The sequence below is a fragment of the Thalassophryne amazonica genome, chromosome 10 (genome assembly GCF_902500255.1).
Source record: "Thalassophryne amazonica chromosome 10, fThaAma1.1, whole genome shotgun sequence".
Lineage (NCBI taxonomy): Eukaryota > Metazoa > Chordata > Actinopteri > Batrachoidiformes > Batrachoididae > Thalassophryne > Thalassophryne amazonica.
Window position 1 is genome coordinate 79,527,529 of NC_047112.1, and position 13,721 is coordinate 79,541,249.

At 38.5% G+C, this 13,721-nt stretch overlaps 1 protein-coding gene across 3 annotated transcripts in view; it reads right to left on the bottom strand.

The window, feature by feature from the left end:
* Positions 1-13,721, bottom strand: part of nlgn1 (neuroligin 1) — a 991,517-nt gene that overhangs the window by 458,577 nt on the left and 519,219 nt on the right. The gene's annotated exons all lie outside the window — the stretch shown is intronic.

Genomic DNA, 13,721 nt, shown 5'->3' on the forward strand with positions numbered 1-13,721 from the left:
CATAGAGGAAGAGTTTTTGATAATATGTTTATCTCTTTCATAATTAATTCTTGACTCTGGAATTTCTTTTGCAAGGTTATAACCAACATGTACAAAAAACTCATTAAATTAATTTACTATTTATTTAATATTATCAATCTTAATATCTTTATCTGCTATAAAATACTCTGGATACTCCTTCCTTTTGGAATCCTTTCTAATTATAGTATTTAATACTTTCCATGTTTCTTGTGTGTTACTCCTGTTCTGTTCCAGTAATGTATGATAATATTCTTTCTTACTCATTCTTATAATATTTACTAATTTATTTTTATATAACTTATATTTTGTTTCAGCATCTTTTGTCCGATATTTTATGAATCTCTTATATAAATTGTTTTTTTTTTACATGCATCCTCTATTCCCTTTGTAATCCATGGTTAATTTAAACACTGGTGCTTTCTAGTAATTTTCACTACGGGACAATGTTTCTCATATAATGAAATTAAAGTTGACAAAAATGCATTATATGCATTATTAGGGTTTTCATTAACAAAAACCTCAGTCCAGCCTTGTTCCCCAAGTTCCACCTTGAAGGCAGCCATAGCTCCTGATGTTCTATTTCTTATCATTTTAAATGTAGAAGTCCTTAATTTAGTTTGAGTCCCAAAATAATTTTGAAAAATTGCAAAAATGGGAAGATGATCACTTATATCATTTATGTGAACTCCACCAACTATTTCAGAGTCAATTTTATTTGTAAATACATTGTCTATCAATGTAGCTGTATCCAGTGTTATTCTACTTGGTTTTATAATTACAGGGAAAAGACAGTTACTGTACATTGTATGGATAAAGTCTGTTGTTTTTTGATGTCCATTCGGATTTAACAAATCTATATTAAAATCACCACAGATTATTTTCACTTTCTTATCAGAATGGTTCAATATGGCAGCAAGTTTTTCATTGAATGTGTCAAGACATGATCCTGGTGTTCTATAGATACAACTTAATATAATATTATTAGCTTGTTTTACATGAATTTCAATTGTTATACATTCCAGTATGTTATCTATAGTACTTGACATACATTCAATCTGGCTGCATCTCAAAGCTTTATCTACATATAAGGCAACACCTCCCCCTTTTTTATTCACCCTGTTCTTTATAAATAATTCATACCCATCCAGTCCCATATCAATAACTTTTTCATCATTAAGCCAAGTTTCTGATATTGCAATTATATTAAACTTTTTTAGTTTGCTCAAATATTCTTTAATTTTGGAAATGTTTTTATAGAGACTTCTACTATTAAAATGTATAACTGATAATGCATTTTCCATTTTAATATTATTATTAAACTGATCATCTGTGTAATACTCACAAGTATTATTGTTGTTAATATTACAAAAAAAAAATGATCTGAGTCAAAATTACTTTCAGGATCATACATCTTGTGATGTACATAGTCAAAGGTTTTAAAGTTCATTTCTTCAACACATTTTGATGAGGGCCCACCGTGACAGTCATTCCCACTACAGAAAAAATCTTCATCTTCAATATCTCGGAATGGAAAAGTATAATCCATATCCATACTTGTCATTTATTTATTTTGTTGTTTTCATTGTCTGTTAAAGCCATAAGGCCAAACATTTGTCCACAATTGATTATCCATAATCTCCAGTCTTCGCACATTTCCACCAAAAATGTAGACTCCTCATTAACAGCCATGATCGTTTCAGTTTTATTTGTATTGTTCTAAGTCTTTGAGTTCTCTTATCATCACAGCTTTTGCTTCTTCAGGTGTACCATTCAAACGGATCATTACTTTGCAATTTCTCGTCCACGTTGCTTGTATCTTGTTTTGTTTTCTCATAATGCGTGCATGTCTGGCAATTTCAGCATTCTTTCTTGTCAAGTGCTCATTTAAATACACACCTGTCCCCTTTAACTTCTTTGCCTGCTTCAGTACATCAATCTTGGTCCTTCTGCTCACAAACCAAACAATAATTGCCGGCTTTGTTTTATCGTCTCTTCTGGGGAACGCATAACAGGTTGCGATATGATGGCTTTGAATACTCACATTCTTAGTTTGGAGGAATTTTATAAGTTGCTATTCCAGCGTTTGTAACTCCTCTGCTGGGGCATCCTCACCTTCTCCACCTCCACCTGCTGTAACTCTGGCATAGGTCCGGTGTTGCGTCTCCAACCCATTTATGATTATCTCATCCATTCTAATATATTGTTCAAGATCCTCAATTTGACTTTCCAAGCTGTCTATTTTCTTATCTTTCTCCTTTATCAGGTTCTTCAGTTGTTTTATTTCACCCATCAAATCATGTAGCATACCTTGTTGTTTAGAGACTTTACTCATTTCATCCGACATGAAGTTAAGAGATTTCCTGATCTCCTCCAACTCCTCCTCAACACCAGAGTTAACTTTCTTTGGTGGCATTATGAGATCAGTTCCCTTAACTCTGTTAGCTGCATTAGCATTGTTAGCTCCGTTAGCAGCGTGTTAGCAGCATCGGCGTAGTCAGCTCCGTTAGCAGTGTCAGTGTTGGCGTTGTTAGCTTTGTTAGCAGCGTCGGCGTAGTCAGCTCCGTTAGCAGCGTGTTAGCAGTGTCAGTGTTGGCGTTGTTAGCTCCGTTAGTAGCGTGTTAGCAGTGTCAGTGTTGGCACTGTTAGCTCCGTTAGCAGCGTGTTAGCAGCGTCAGCGTAGTCAGCTCCGTTAGCAGCGTGTTAGCAGTGTCAGTGTTGGTGTAGTCAGCTCTGTTAGCAGTGTCATTTACAATGTCATTTTGATAAATTACAGGAGCAGCATTCACCACAGTGACATGAACTGAAGCAGTTGAGACCCTCATTTGTGCAACACCTCTTAATCCATCCTCCATCCCCATTCATTGGATGACCTCCATATCTCGGAGACAGCCCACCAGTAGTGGACCATCCTGTGGCCAACCTCATGTTTGCGATGCCCACCTCTGAACCAGTGTAGCAAAAAGGAGGAAAACAACAGTTATATGAAGGTAAAGAACATTGTAACTCTAAATGCCATTAGGGTACTGTCAATAAAAATGGAACTTTGTGACAGTGCATAACATAATTGAAATTCCTCATGAATTTTTAAGTAAAATCTGTCCAAAATAAGAAAATCTCTGTCTGTCACAAATACAAATGACCTGAGCAAGTTGCTAATAATAACATGAGTGACTCAAACCTTGAAAGAGATGAAATGAAAAAAACAATAGCAAGACCAGAAAAGCGTATATGGTTTTATGACATCAGGCAATGTAGTTTTCATCCTCCGCTTACCATCTGCTGGCCAAAAGCAAAACATCCACTGCATACAAACACCCATCCATACTCTCACATAACTGCAACACAAAAACACAAAATGTTTCAACCTAAAATGTGACCTATCCATTGGAATGTCGATTGTTTTCTCACTGCAGACAGAAATGTTGATCAGTTTTCATAGCTGATACTGACTGCACTATTCAACCCTGGTCTTGAGACAAAATGTGACCAAATTATTGATTCCAAGCAGATCTGAGCTTCTTTTTATTTCCCACAGGTCTCCTGAATTGTGTTTAATACAAATAATTCCTGAGTGGATCCAAATGGAGTCAATACCAGCTCTGATAATGGTGTCATCATCACCACCACAAGAAAAGTGCTTGTTAAGAGGCGATAGGGAAATAGACACTATTCAAATTGAGTTTTTATGCTTTTCACTCGATAGAATAGAATGAGAATTAGACTAATCTTATGGCAAATTTCTACAATTTCTTTCTGCAAATATTTTCTTTCAATGCATTGGCCTTGCAGCCAAGGCTGGCTGTGTTTTAACAATAGTGTTAAAATAAAATTCACAAAATCAGGTAACATGGATTTGTGAAGACTGTATGCTGGTAAATTGTAATTAGGATGAGATTCATAGATCTTAATTTGGATAGAAAATTACTCTGCTATTGCCCATGTGGCTTCACAATGTTTTCATGATGATTTGTTTTTAATTATTTCCATAAATTAGTCTTTTGCAAACACAAATTATGCTTTTTTGCAATTAGTTTATGCGAGTTTATATTTATTTGCAAGATGTGAAGCTCAGGTCAGATCTCAGCATGTGTTGTGTCATACATCACTACATCCACCCCAGACAACCTCCACCCGCACCTCCTGAAACCACCAATCTATGTATCTGCTGCAACCAGATAAACATGGGCATGACCTTGGCCATTTGCAGTTGCTGGTGAACTCAAGACTGAGGCCAAAATGCCATAGTTGACTTTGCACCATGTAAACGATATGCCTTATTTGAGTCTTCCTAAGATAGTCTTTATTTCAGACAAAGTCATTTCAGCCATACCCAAGGATCCTCCAAAGAGAAATTGTAATAAATACATCCAGTCGTCACCTTTGGTCATTGTATCATCCAAGTCTCACAACCATAGAGAGACAGGAAGGACCAGGACCCTAAAGCAGTGGTGGTCAAATAAGTCCTAATATAGTTCTTTCACATGAGAAAAAAATAAAATAAAATAATTAAAATTAGACTCCAAAATCTCCAACTCCAACCCCAAGCCATCACAGCTTCCAGATTCTATGATACTATTCAACACCATATTGTGCTCAAGGGGACAAATGAATGAATTTCAAACAAGCCAACAGTAAATTAAACTAAATAAAGACTTTGTCCAGAGTTTGGCACTGGAGAGGGTAGCCTATTGAGTCAGTGAACACAGATTATTTCCAGAAGACACTCAGCATTTTTTCCAACAGTTTGTCATATTATATTTCCTGTAGTGACAGTTTGGTCTCTCCAGATAACCATTATTTACTGCTGGAACGACTTTACGCCAAACAAACATTTACTTAGGGAAACTCAGAAGAGGAGTATCATTTGCACTGTGAGGGAATGTCAGCCACAACATTTTGGCCATGTGACATATTCATCTGGGCATCATCCAGCATGCAGCTGCTTAAGCGATATGGGCCCTAACAGCTGGACAAGGCCAAGAGGATGCTCACATTTCACTTGGCAAGAGCAAGAAGATGGGTACTTTCAAGAGGTGGGGATGGACCTGGCGTGTGCTGGATTGGTTGCCATCCAGGACCCATGGTGGTTCTCTGTTGCAGTGAATTTGATGTCACATGGCACCATCAGGCATTCTCAGACCTGACCTAGCATCATCTCATCTGTCCTGCACCTTCACAAAATTTCAATGAAATTGTCATAACACTTTCAACATGTTCTACTAATAGTATAACAAAAGTCATACAATCCAGGGCAGTTCTTAACAAATGTTAATACCAGGAAGATTTGCCTTGTCGATGTCTGTTTCTTGGGTCTGGGCCAAACTGTTCTAAGTAAAAACTGTGTCTTGATAAAGGTGATGATTAGGCCAGGCCAGTCGCTTCCAATAAGATTGTGATACTATTGCAAAATGTAGTTGGTTTTCATGATGGGGTTGTCTAAAGCTAACCCTAACAATAACCCAAACTCCATATGGTGGGTCTGCAACACCCCCCCTCCCCGACTCCCTGTTCATGATGTATTATTTTGTGATACTATCACCATATTAGTTTGTGATACCATCACAAAAATCTGCTTTATTTTGTGACAATAACACAAACTAATATGTTTAATCACTTTTCGTGATGGCATCACAAAGTGCCATGAGATATGCTTGGATTAGACTCTGAGTTAATGGAGGGCCAAAACAGAACTCATTGGTTGCGGTGATGTTATGGCATGTACAACAACACTACAGGCTCCACGGAAATGCCACCAAGACGTCGTGAAAAAAATCAGCCATGTTTTAAAACAAAATACCATGGCTCAATGACCTATAAGCAGGTTCACCTTGGACACTCTCCTCGACCTTCCAAGGTTTTGCAAGGTGAGGAAAAGAGTTCAAACCAACAGATTCTGGGATATAGTATATCCATGAAAATGAGAATGGGGCTTTACAGCAGTGACTTGCCAATGCTCCATATTTAATAAAAACAACATGCTGATCTCAATGACAGTGGTGCAACTCATACTTGAACACACACACAAACACACATGCACACACACACACACAAACCATTTGTCTCATTTACATTGCCACTCACACCATACCCCCCTCTGTGGCTGTCCACTGTCTCAGCAAGATGCTCCTATCTGACCTCTAAAAATATGGTGACAGGAGATTTGTGGCTTGTGCTGATAACCAGTCAGATGGCTTATGCCATGCAGGGCGGACGACCCCTGTTGAGCGTTAAATCACATTTTTTCTTCATCGTTATCCCACATTTGGTCTCTGTCTGTTTTATTGCCTGTTGGCAATGGCTTTATTTGGTGGCAGCAGATAATATGCAGAAATCTTCAGTGGGCTGGAAGCTGGCAGGCTGAACACCCATTAGAATGGAGGACCTAACAGAATAGAATAGAATAGAAAAGAATAGAAGTGATTGTCTTTTTAAAAAATAAAGGTCAGTCACAGACCCGAGACTGATCCACTCCTCTACATATGTACTTTGCAGGGATCAGAGCTGTGACACACCACAGACTTAGTGCCATTAATTCTACCTGGCAGTAATTGACGTTTCATAGTATCATGAGTATATTATATCGTATACTATAAAAAAAGAAAAAAATTGATACAAGATTCATCAGAGCTATGGCGTACATTGAGGTGCGCCCTGAACAGGACAGAAAGGACCCAAGTGAGATGGATGGATATATATATATATATATATATATATATATATATATATATGAGTGGAGAACATTATTTAATAAACAACTGTATTGTGTCTTGTAATTGTAGAAATCATTTTAGAGAAAATGTATATGCTGAAGGATGGCGTAGCTGTGCAAAACAGACAACAACAGTGGGATTGGGGCAAGTGGCATCTCTACGTGCACCCAGATGGTTGTCTGCTGTACCACCCTCAGCCAGAATAATCCAATCACTGACGCATCGGCAGAGCTGCTGTCAACCTCACTATGCCAACCCTAATGCTGCCAGACTACCATTAGCATGGCACGGCTTCCATTAGCAAACAAGCCCACTCTGGACAAGCCATTATGCCAGCGACACTGGGCCAAATGAGCAGGACTCAGACAATCTAAGCAATGGCAGACTCTGGAGAACTTGACAACGGGCAAGAGACATGTACAGCTCCAAGAAAAGCAGGAAGAGTTCCCAATTTTCACATTACCAGATGCAGTCACGGGAGTTATAGCTACAATGTCATAGCAATTAGTTTGGATAATTTGGATAATATAATATCTCATGCAGGTTTTCACATAGTCTGCCACTGTTTGTTATTCCATTTGCTGCTTTGAAATAGCATCACTCTGCTCTACAAATAAAAAAAAAACATTCTTAGTGCTGAAACAACATTTACATCATTACAGAAAACAGAAATTTTCACTGAAGCCACGATTATATGCATGCATATTTTTGGAACATACTAATTGGGTACTTAAAATGAGTATCAGAACAAAAATAAATTCAGTTGTTGAACAGCTGTGGAACAATTTCATGATCATGTTTGAGTGGCTGGGAAATGGCATCAATATGCATGCAGGTGACAGTGGAAATTTTGAAACCAGAAATGTACCTTACATCTCGGGGAGAGATTTGAGTTCCATGTGCGGTGGGGTAGAGAATAGGAAATCTCTTAACTCAGTGATTATTCTGTCATCAATGCAATTACAGAATCACTAGCACAGTCTATTTCTCAAGGATTCTGCCCTGCACATTGTTATCAATAAAACTAGTCTATTTCTATCATTGCATATTCACAATGAGATTTGTTTTGTCTTGTTCAAATGGCCATTACAGAGAGTCAACACACTGAGTCCTGTCTGCTTGAGGTTTCAACCTGTAATCAAAACCTCAAAGGGAGGTTATCCTTACCACTCCCACCAGTGTGCTTGCTCATGGGCTGGGTAAGGTCGAGACTTTTTTTTTTTATTTATTTAACCAGGTTAGTCCCATTGAGATCAAGATCTGTTTGGAGAATTTTTTTAAGTTTCCAGTCCACCTAACCTGCATGTCTTTGGATGTGGGAGGAAACCAGAGCACCCAGAGGAAACCCATGCAAACATGGGGAGAACACACAAACTCAACACAGAAAGGACACAGGTGGGAATCGATCCCATGACCTTCTTGTTGTGAAGCAACAGTGCTAACCACTAAGCTACTGTCCTACCTAACACACGTATAGAGTTTAGAGTTAACTTATGCAACTGTATGTATTGATTTGGTACAGTATAAATAAATTGAATAGAATTGACTGTGTATTCAAATATAATAATAATATAATAATAATATTAATATAATTATGCATACGAATTAACCATGCATAACCAGGTGGACAATATAGTGTTAAAAACAGTGGTCCTACTGGGAAGTCCTCCAGCCCAACATTCTGTATACATTAAGGATAAAAAAAATTATGGAATCTCTTCATATATTTCATGTATAGAAGAAGAAAATAAGTCGTCTATACACCCTGAGGCCCAGAAAGTATCTATTTACAGCTGGGTGTACAAAGACAATCTAGATGAAGGGTCTTGTCCAAGGACAGCCAAAAAGTGGGATCAGGAATCAAATATTGGTAGTCCAACTACTTATCCCATTAAGTGACTTATTTTTTTTCCACCCAACAGCAAACATATAATAACCAAAACAAGAATGTATGCAGTATAACATTAATATTTTCTTGGTAGCAGCAAGATCTGCTCCATGTTATATATCCAGTGTAAGAATGACAGCTTGGAGGCATCACTGCCAAAATGTATTTTTCAACAGAGAATATAGAAATCACAAACTCAAGCATTCACTATCAGGATGAAAAAGGGATTTCCATACAAGTAGAAAATACAGTATTCACAATACAAATTTTATAGAACTCTATTAATGATCTAGATATTCTGACACGACATATGAATGTATTATCTGACATTGTTTGCAAATGCAATTCTCAATCAAATGGGGACATTTCTTTCTTCCACACTTTCCCAGAAGGACTAGGACTGCCTTCTAAATACAGGCCAAAATTAGGCCAGTGTCAAACTCGATGTCTTGTGTGTTTGAATCATATTTATCTAATAGATTACAATTTGTTCATATAAATGGGGAATCTTCTTCACAGACTAAGGTTAATTATGGAGTTCCACAAGGTTCTGTGCTAGGACCAATTTTATTCACTTTATACATGTTTCCCTTAGGCAGTATTATTAGACAGCATTGCTTAAATTTTCACTGTTACGCAGATGATACCCAGCTTTATCTATCCATGAAGCCAGAGGACACACACCAATTAGCTAAACTGCAGGATTGTCTTACAGACATAAAGACATGGATGACCTCTAATTTCCTGCTTTTAAACTCAGATAAAACTGAAGTTATTGTACTTGCCCCACAAATCTTAGAAACATGGTGTCTAACCAGATCCTTACTCTGGATGGCATTACCCTGACCTCTAGTAATACTGTGAGAAATCTTGGAGTCATTTTTGATCAGGATATGTCATTCAATGCGCATATTAAACAAATATGTAGGACTGCTTTTTTGCATTTGCGCAATATCTCTAAAATTAGAAAGGTCTTGTCTTAGAGTGACACTGAAAAACTAATTCATGCATTTATTTCCTCTAGGCTGGACTACTGTAATTCATTATTATCAGGTTGTCCTAAAAGTTCTCTGAAAAGCCTTCAGTTAATTCAAAATGCTACAGCTAGAGTACTGACAGGGACTAGAAGGAGAGAGCATATCTCACCCATATTGGCCTCTCTTCATTGGCTTCCTGTTAATTCTAGAATAGAATTTAAAATTCTTCTTCTTACTTATAAGGTTTTGAATAATCAGGTCCCATCTTATCTTAGGGACCTCATAGTACCATATCACCCCAATAGAGCGCTTCGCTCTCAGACTGCAGGCTTACTTGTAGTTCCTAGGGTTTGTAAAAGTAGAATGGGAGGCAGAGCCTTCAGCTTTCAGGCTCCTCTCCTGTGGAACCAGCTCCCAATTCAGATCAGGGAGGCAGACACCCTCTCTACTTTTAAGATTAGGCTTAAAACTTTCCTTTTTGCTAAAGCTTATAGTTAGGGCTGGATCAGGTGACCCTGAAACATCCCTTAGTTATGCTGCTATAGACTTAGACTGCTGGGGGGTTCCCGTGATGCACTGAGTGTTTCTTTCTCTTTTTGCTCTGTATGCACCACTCTGCATTTAATCATTAGTGATTGATCTCTGCTGCCCTCCACAGCATGTCTTTTTCCTGGTTCTCTCCCTCAGCCCCAACCAGTCCCAGCAGAAGACTGCCCCTCCCTGAGTCTGGTTCTGCTGGAGGTTTCTTCCTGTTAAAAGGGAGTTTTTCCTTCCCACTGTCGCCAAGTGCTTGCTCACAGGGGGTCGTTTTGACCGTTGGGGTTTTTCCGTAATTATTGTATGGCCTTGCCTTACAATATAAAGCGTCTTGGGGCAACTGTTTGTTGTGATTTGGCGCTATATAAATAAAATTGATTTGATTTGATTTGTTTGCTCTGTGTCTACTGCAGCTACCTGCAAATCAGCACATATGTCATTTGGGTAGTAAACCTCAGGACTGTCTTTTCTATTTTTGAAAGTTAACCAGCATTTTTTTTTCTGTCTTGTTGAATTGTGGCAATGTGACAACATAAACATCTATATTTAAAATTTCATATTCCCAGATACAAATCTTCAATTTTTGTCTTGATCTGTTTAAACTCCTCAGCAATGGTGACATTTCAACAAGTGCTTGGAATAAACACTGCAGCGAACACCACTGCATACCTCAATGTATCCCATGATCAAAGCCCTCTCATCTCCAAAATGGTCAAGGAAACATTTGAGCCTCACTCAGTAGCATCTAATTTACAGAAGAACAATCTACACCACCACGGCAAAGGTGTGTTGATTATGCACACACAAAGTCACACAAACTGTAGAGTAGAACTTCTCAAAAATTGATTTCATCTGCAGAAATACAGACATGTAACAACACAGGAAAGCTTGTGAGCCAATTCTGTCAGCATTATTGAGGTGGAGCCAGAAAGCTGAAAACATCAAAAACTGATTTTCAATTGTGAATCAGCATCATTTTCTGTAGCAATTTTTTGCAGTTTCACAAATTGCCAACATCAATATGAAGAGCAAAGTGGCCAAGACATTTTTGGTCATTTGGCTCAAAAATATCCCCACCGACCACAAATTTGTGACACCAGCTAAGACACTGCCGCAACACTGTTAGTACATAGCAGCAGTGTCACAAAACATCACTATGAAATCATCTACAGTGAACAATGAAGACATTACTGGGATATGTATAACCTAATGAAGACATTAGGTTAAACATATCCCGGCATGCCTTAACTCAGCCTCTACACCCTGCTATTGAGGTGGGGGTCATTACTGAGGTATTACGTAGATTTACAGAATTTGATAGTATTTCACAAGGCATGCTGATGAAACTCATAATGTCAACAAAAAGCACAACCTGTTTATTTGATCCTATACCAACAAAACTGTTTAAGGACCTGTGGCCCACTCTTGGGTCAACTGTGCTGGAAATTATTCATCTTACTTTAACTTCTGGATCTGTTCCTAAATGTTTCAAATCTGCAATGATTAAACCATTACTTAAGAAACCTCATTTTGACCCTAGTGTATTGAAAAACTATCGGCCGATATCAAATCTATCATTTTGCTCTAAAATTCTGGAAAAAAAAAGTGGTGTCACGGCAGCTCGTGGACTATTGTACTGAGAATAATCTCTTTGAGCCACTGCAGTCTGCTTTTAGAAAATATCATTCTTTCACTTTAGTGAGAGCCATTTCTCACTAAAGTGGTGAATGATCAACTGCTTACAATGGTTTCAGACACCACTACGGTTTTGATGCTGTTAGATCTCAGTGCTGCATTTGATACCGTGGATCATCATATTCTACTTGATAGGCTGGAAAATAATTTTGTGATTACTTGGAGTGCCCTTGCATGGCTGATGTCATACTTGACCAGTCACTCTCACTGTGTTTTGTACAGTAACACTACCTCTAACCATTGTGACATGAAATTTGGGGTTCCACAGGAGTCCATCTTGGGCCCCCTGCTTTTCTCTCTTTATATATCACCCCTTGGGCACATATTGTGGCATTTTGGGATTACCTTTCACTGCTATGCTGATGATACTCAGTTATACATGCAGATAACTTCTGGAAATCTTGTTCACATAAAATCCTTAGAAGATTGCATTGCATCAGTGAGACGCTGGATGTCTAGAAACTTCCTGCTTTTAAACTCTGATAAGACTGAAATGATGGTTCTTGGTCCAGTGAGACATCAGCATCAATTTGACCAGTTAATGCTCAGCTTAGGCTCGTGTGTCCTTTGACCTCCACATTAGAAATATTAGGAGGACTGCTTTCTTCCACCTGTGAAATATAGTGAAGATTTGTCCCATCCTGTCTGTGGCTGATGCTGAGACCCTGATCCATGCATTTATCTCTTCTAGATTGGACTACTGCAATGTTCTATTTTCTGGTTTACCGCAGTCTAGCATTAGGGGTCTCCAGTTGGTTCAAAATGCTGACACAAAGCAGAAAGTTCGACCACATTACACCCATTTTGCTATCCCTTCACTGGCTTCCTATCCCAGTGAGACCAGATTTTAAGGTTCTGCTACTAGTCTATAAAATTGTTCATGCACTGGCACCTCCCTACCTAGCTGACTTAATTAAACCTTACGTACCGGCCCGGGATTTGCGTTCTCAGGGTACAGGACTACTTTGTGTCCCTAGGGTGGAGAAGAAGTCTGCAGTCATAGAGCTTTCTCTTATCATGCCACTGCTCTGTGGAATGATCTCCCTGAGTCAATAAAACAGTCAGATTTTGTGGAGACTTTCACGTCCAGACTTAAGACACACTTATTTTCCCTTTTGTTTGGATAGCACACTGGTGCAGTTTTGTTTTATGCTTTTTGCGCTTTTAATTCATTTTATTAGGAAACGGAGCATGCCGCGGCCTCAACTTTACCTAAATTCTGGGTCTTTTAGTGAAGCTTGGGGCTAGTGGCCGACGATCACCTTAGTATTTCTTCTGTTTTTCTTATTGTTTAATGCTGGCAAATTATACAGTATTTCTTGTCTTTCTGATGCCTGATTCTGTTTTTTTGCTCTCTGTTTAAGGTGCAGCTCCATCCAGAGATGGGAGTTGTATTTGTGCTGGCGACCCTCCTGTCCTGTGCACCCACAGCATTTCCTGTATATTAGTTTTGTGAATTGTTCTGTGAATTGTTCTGTAATTCTGTTCTGTTCTGTGAATTTCTCCTCTGTGAGATCAATAAAGTTTATCTTATCTTGTCTGTAGCATGGCCCAAGCAGAAGGTCACCCCTTTAAGTCTGGTCTGCTTAAGGTTTCTTCCTCAGAGGGAGTTTTTCCTTACCACTGTTGCTCTGGGGGTTAGTAAGGTTAGACCTTACTTGTGTGAAGCGCCTTGAGGCAACTCTGTTGTGATTTGGTGCTTTATAAATGAAAATAAATTGAAATTGATTGAATTTGAACAAAGAATTAGGAAGAAGCATTACATATCACTGTTACATGCTTTTTTGTGGTCCAATCACAAAACAAGTCACATTTTCATGATACTTTTTTTTGTACGATTTCTAACCCTACCCCTTCCCCTGACCCTACCCATAACCTAACCTTCTCCCTTCC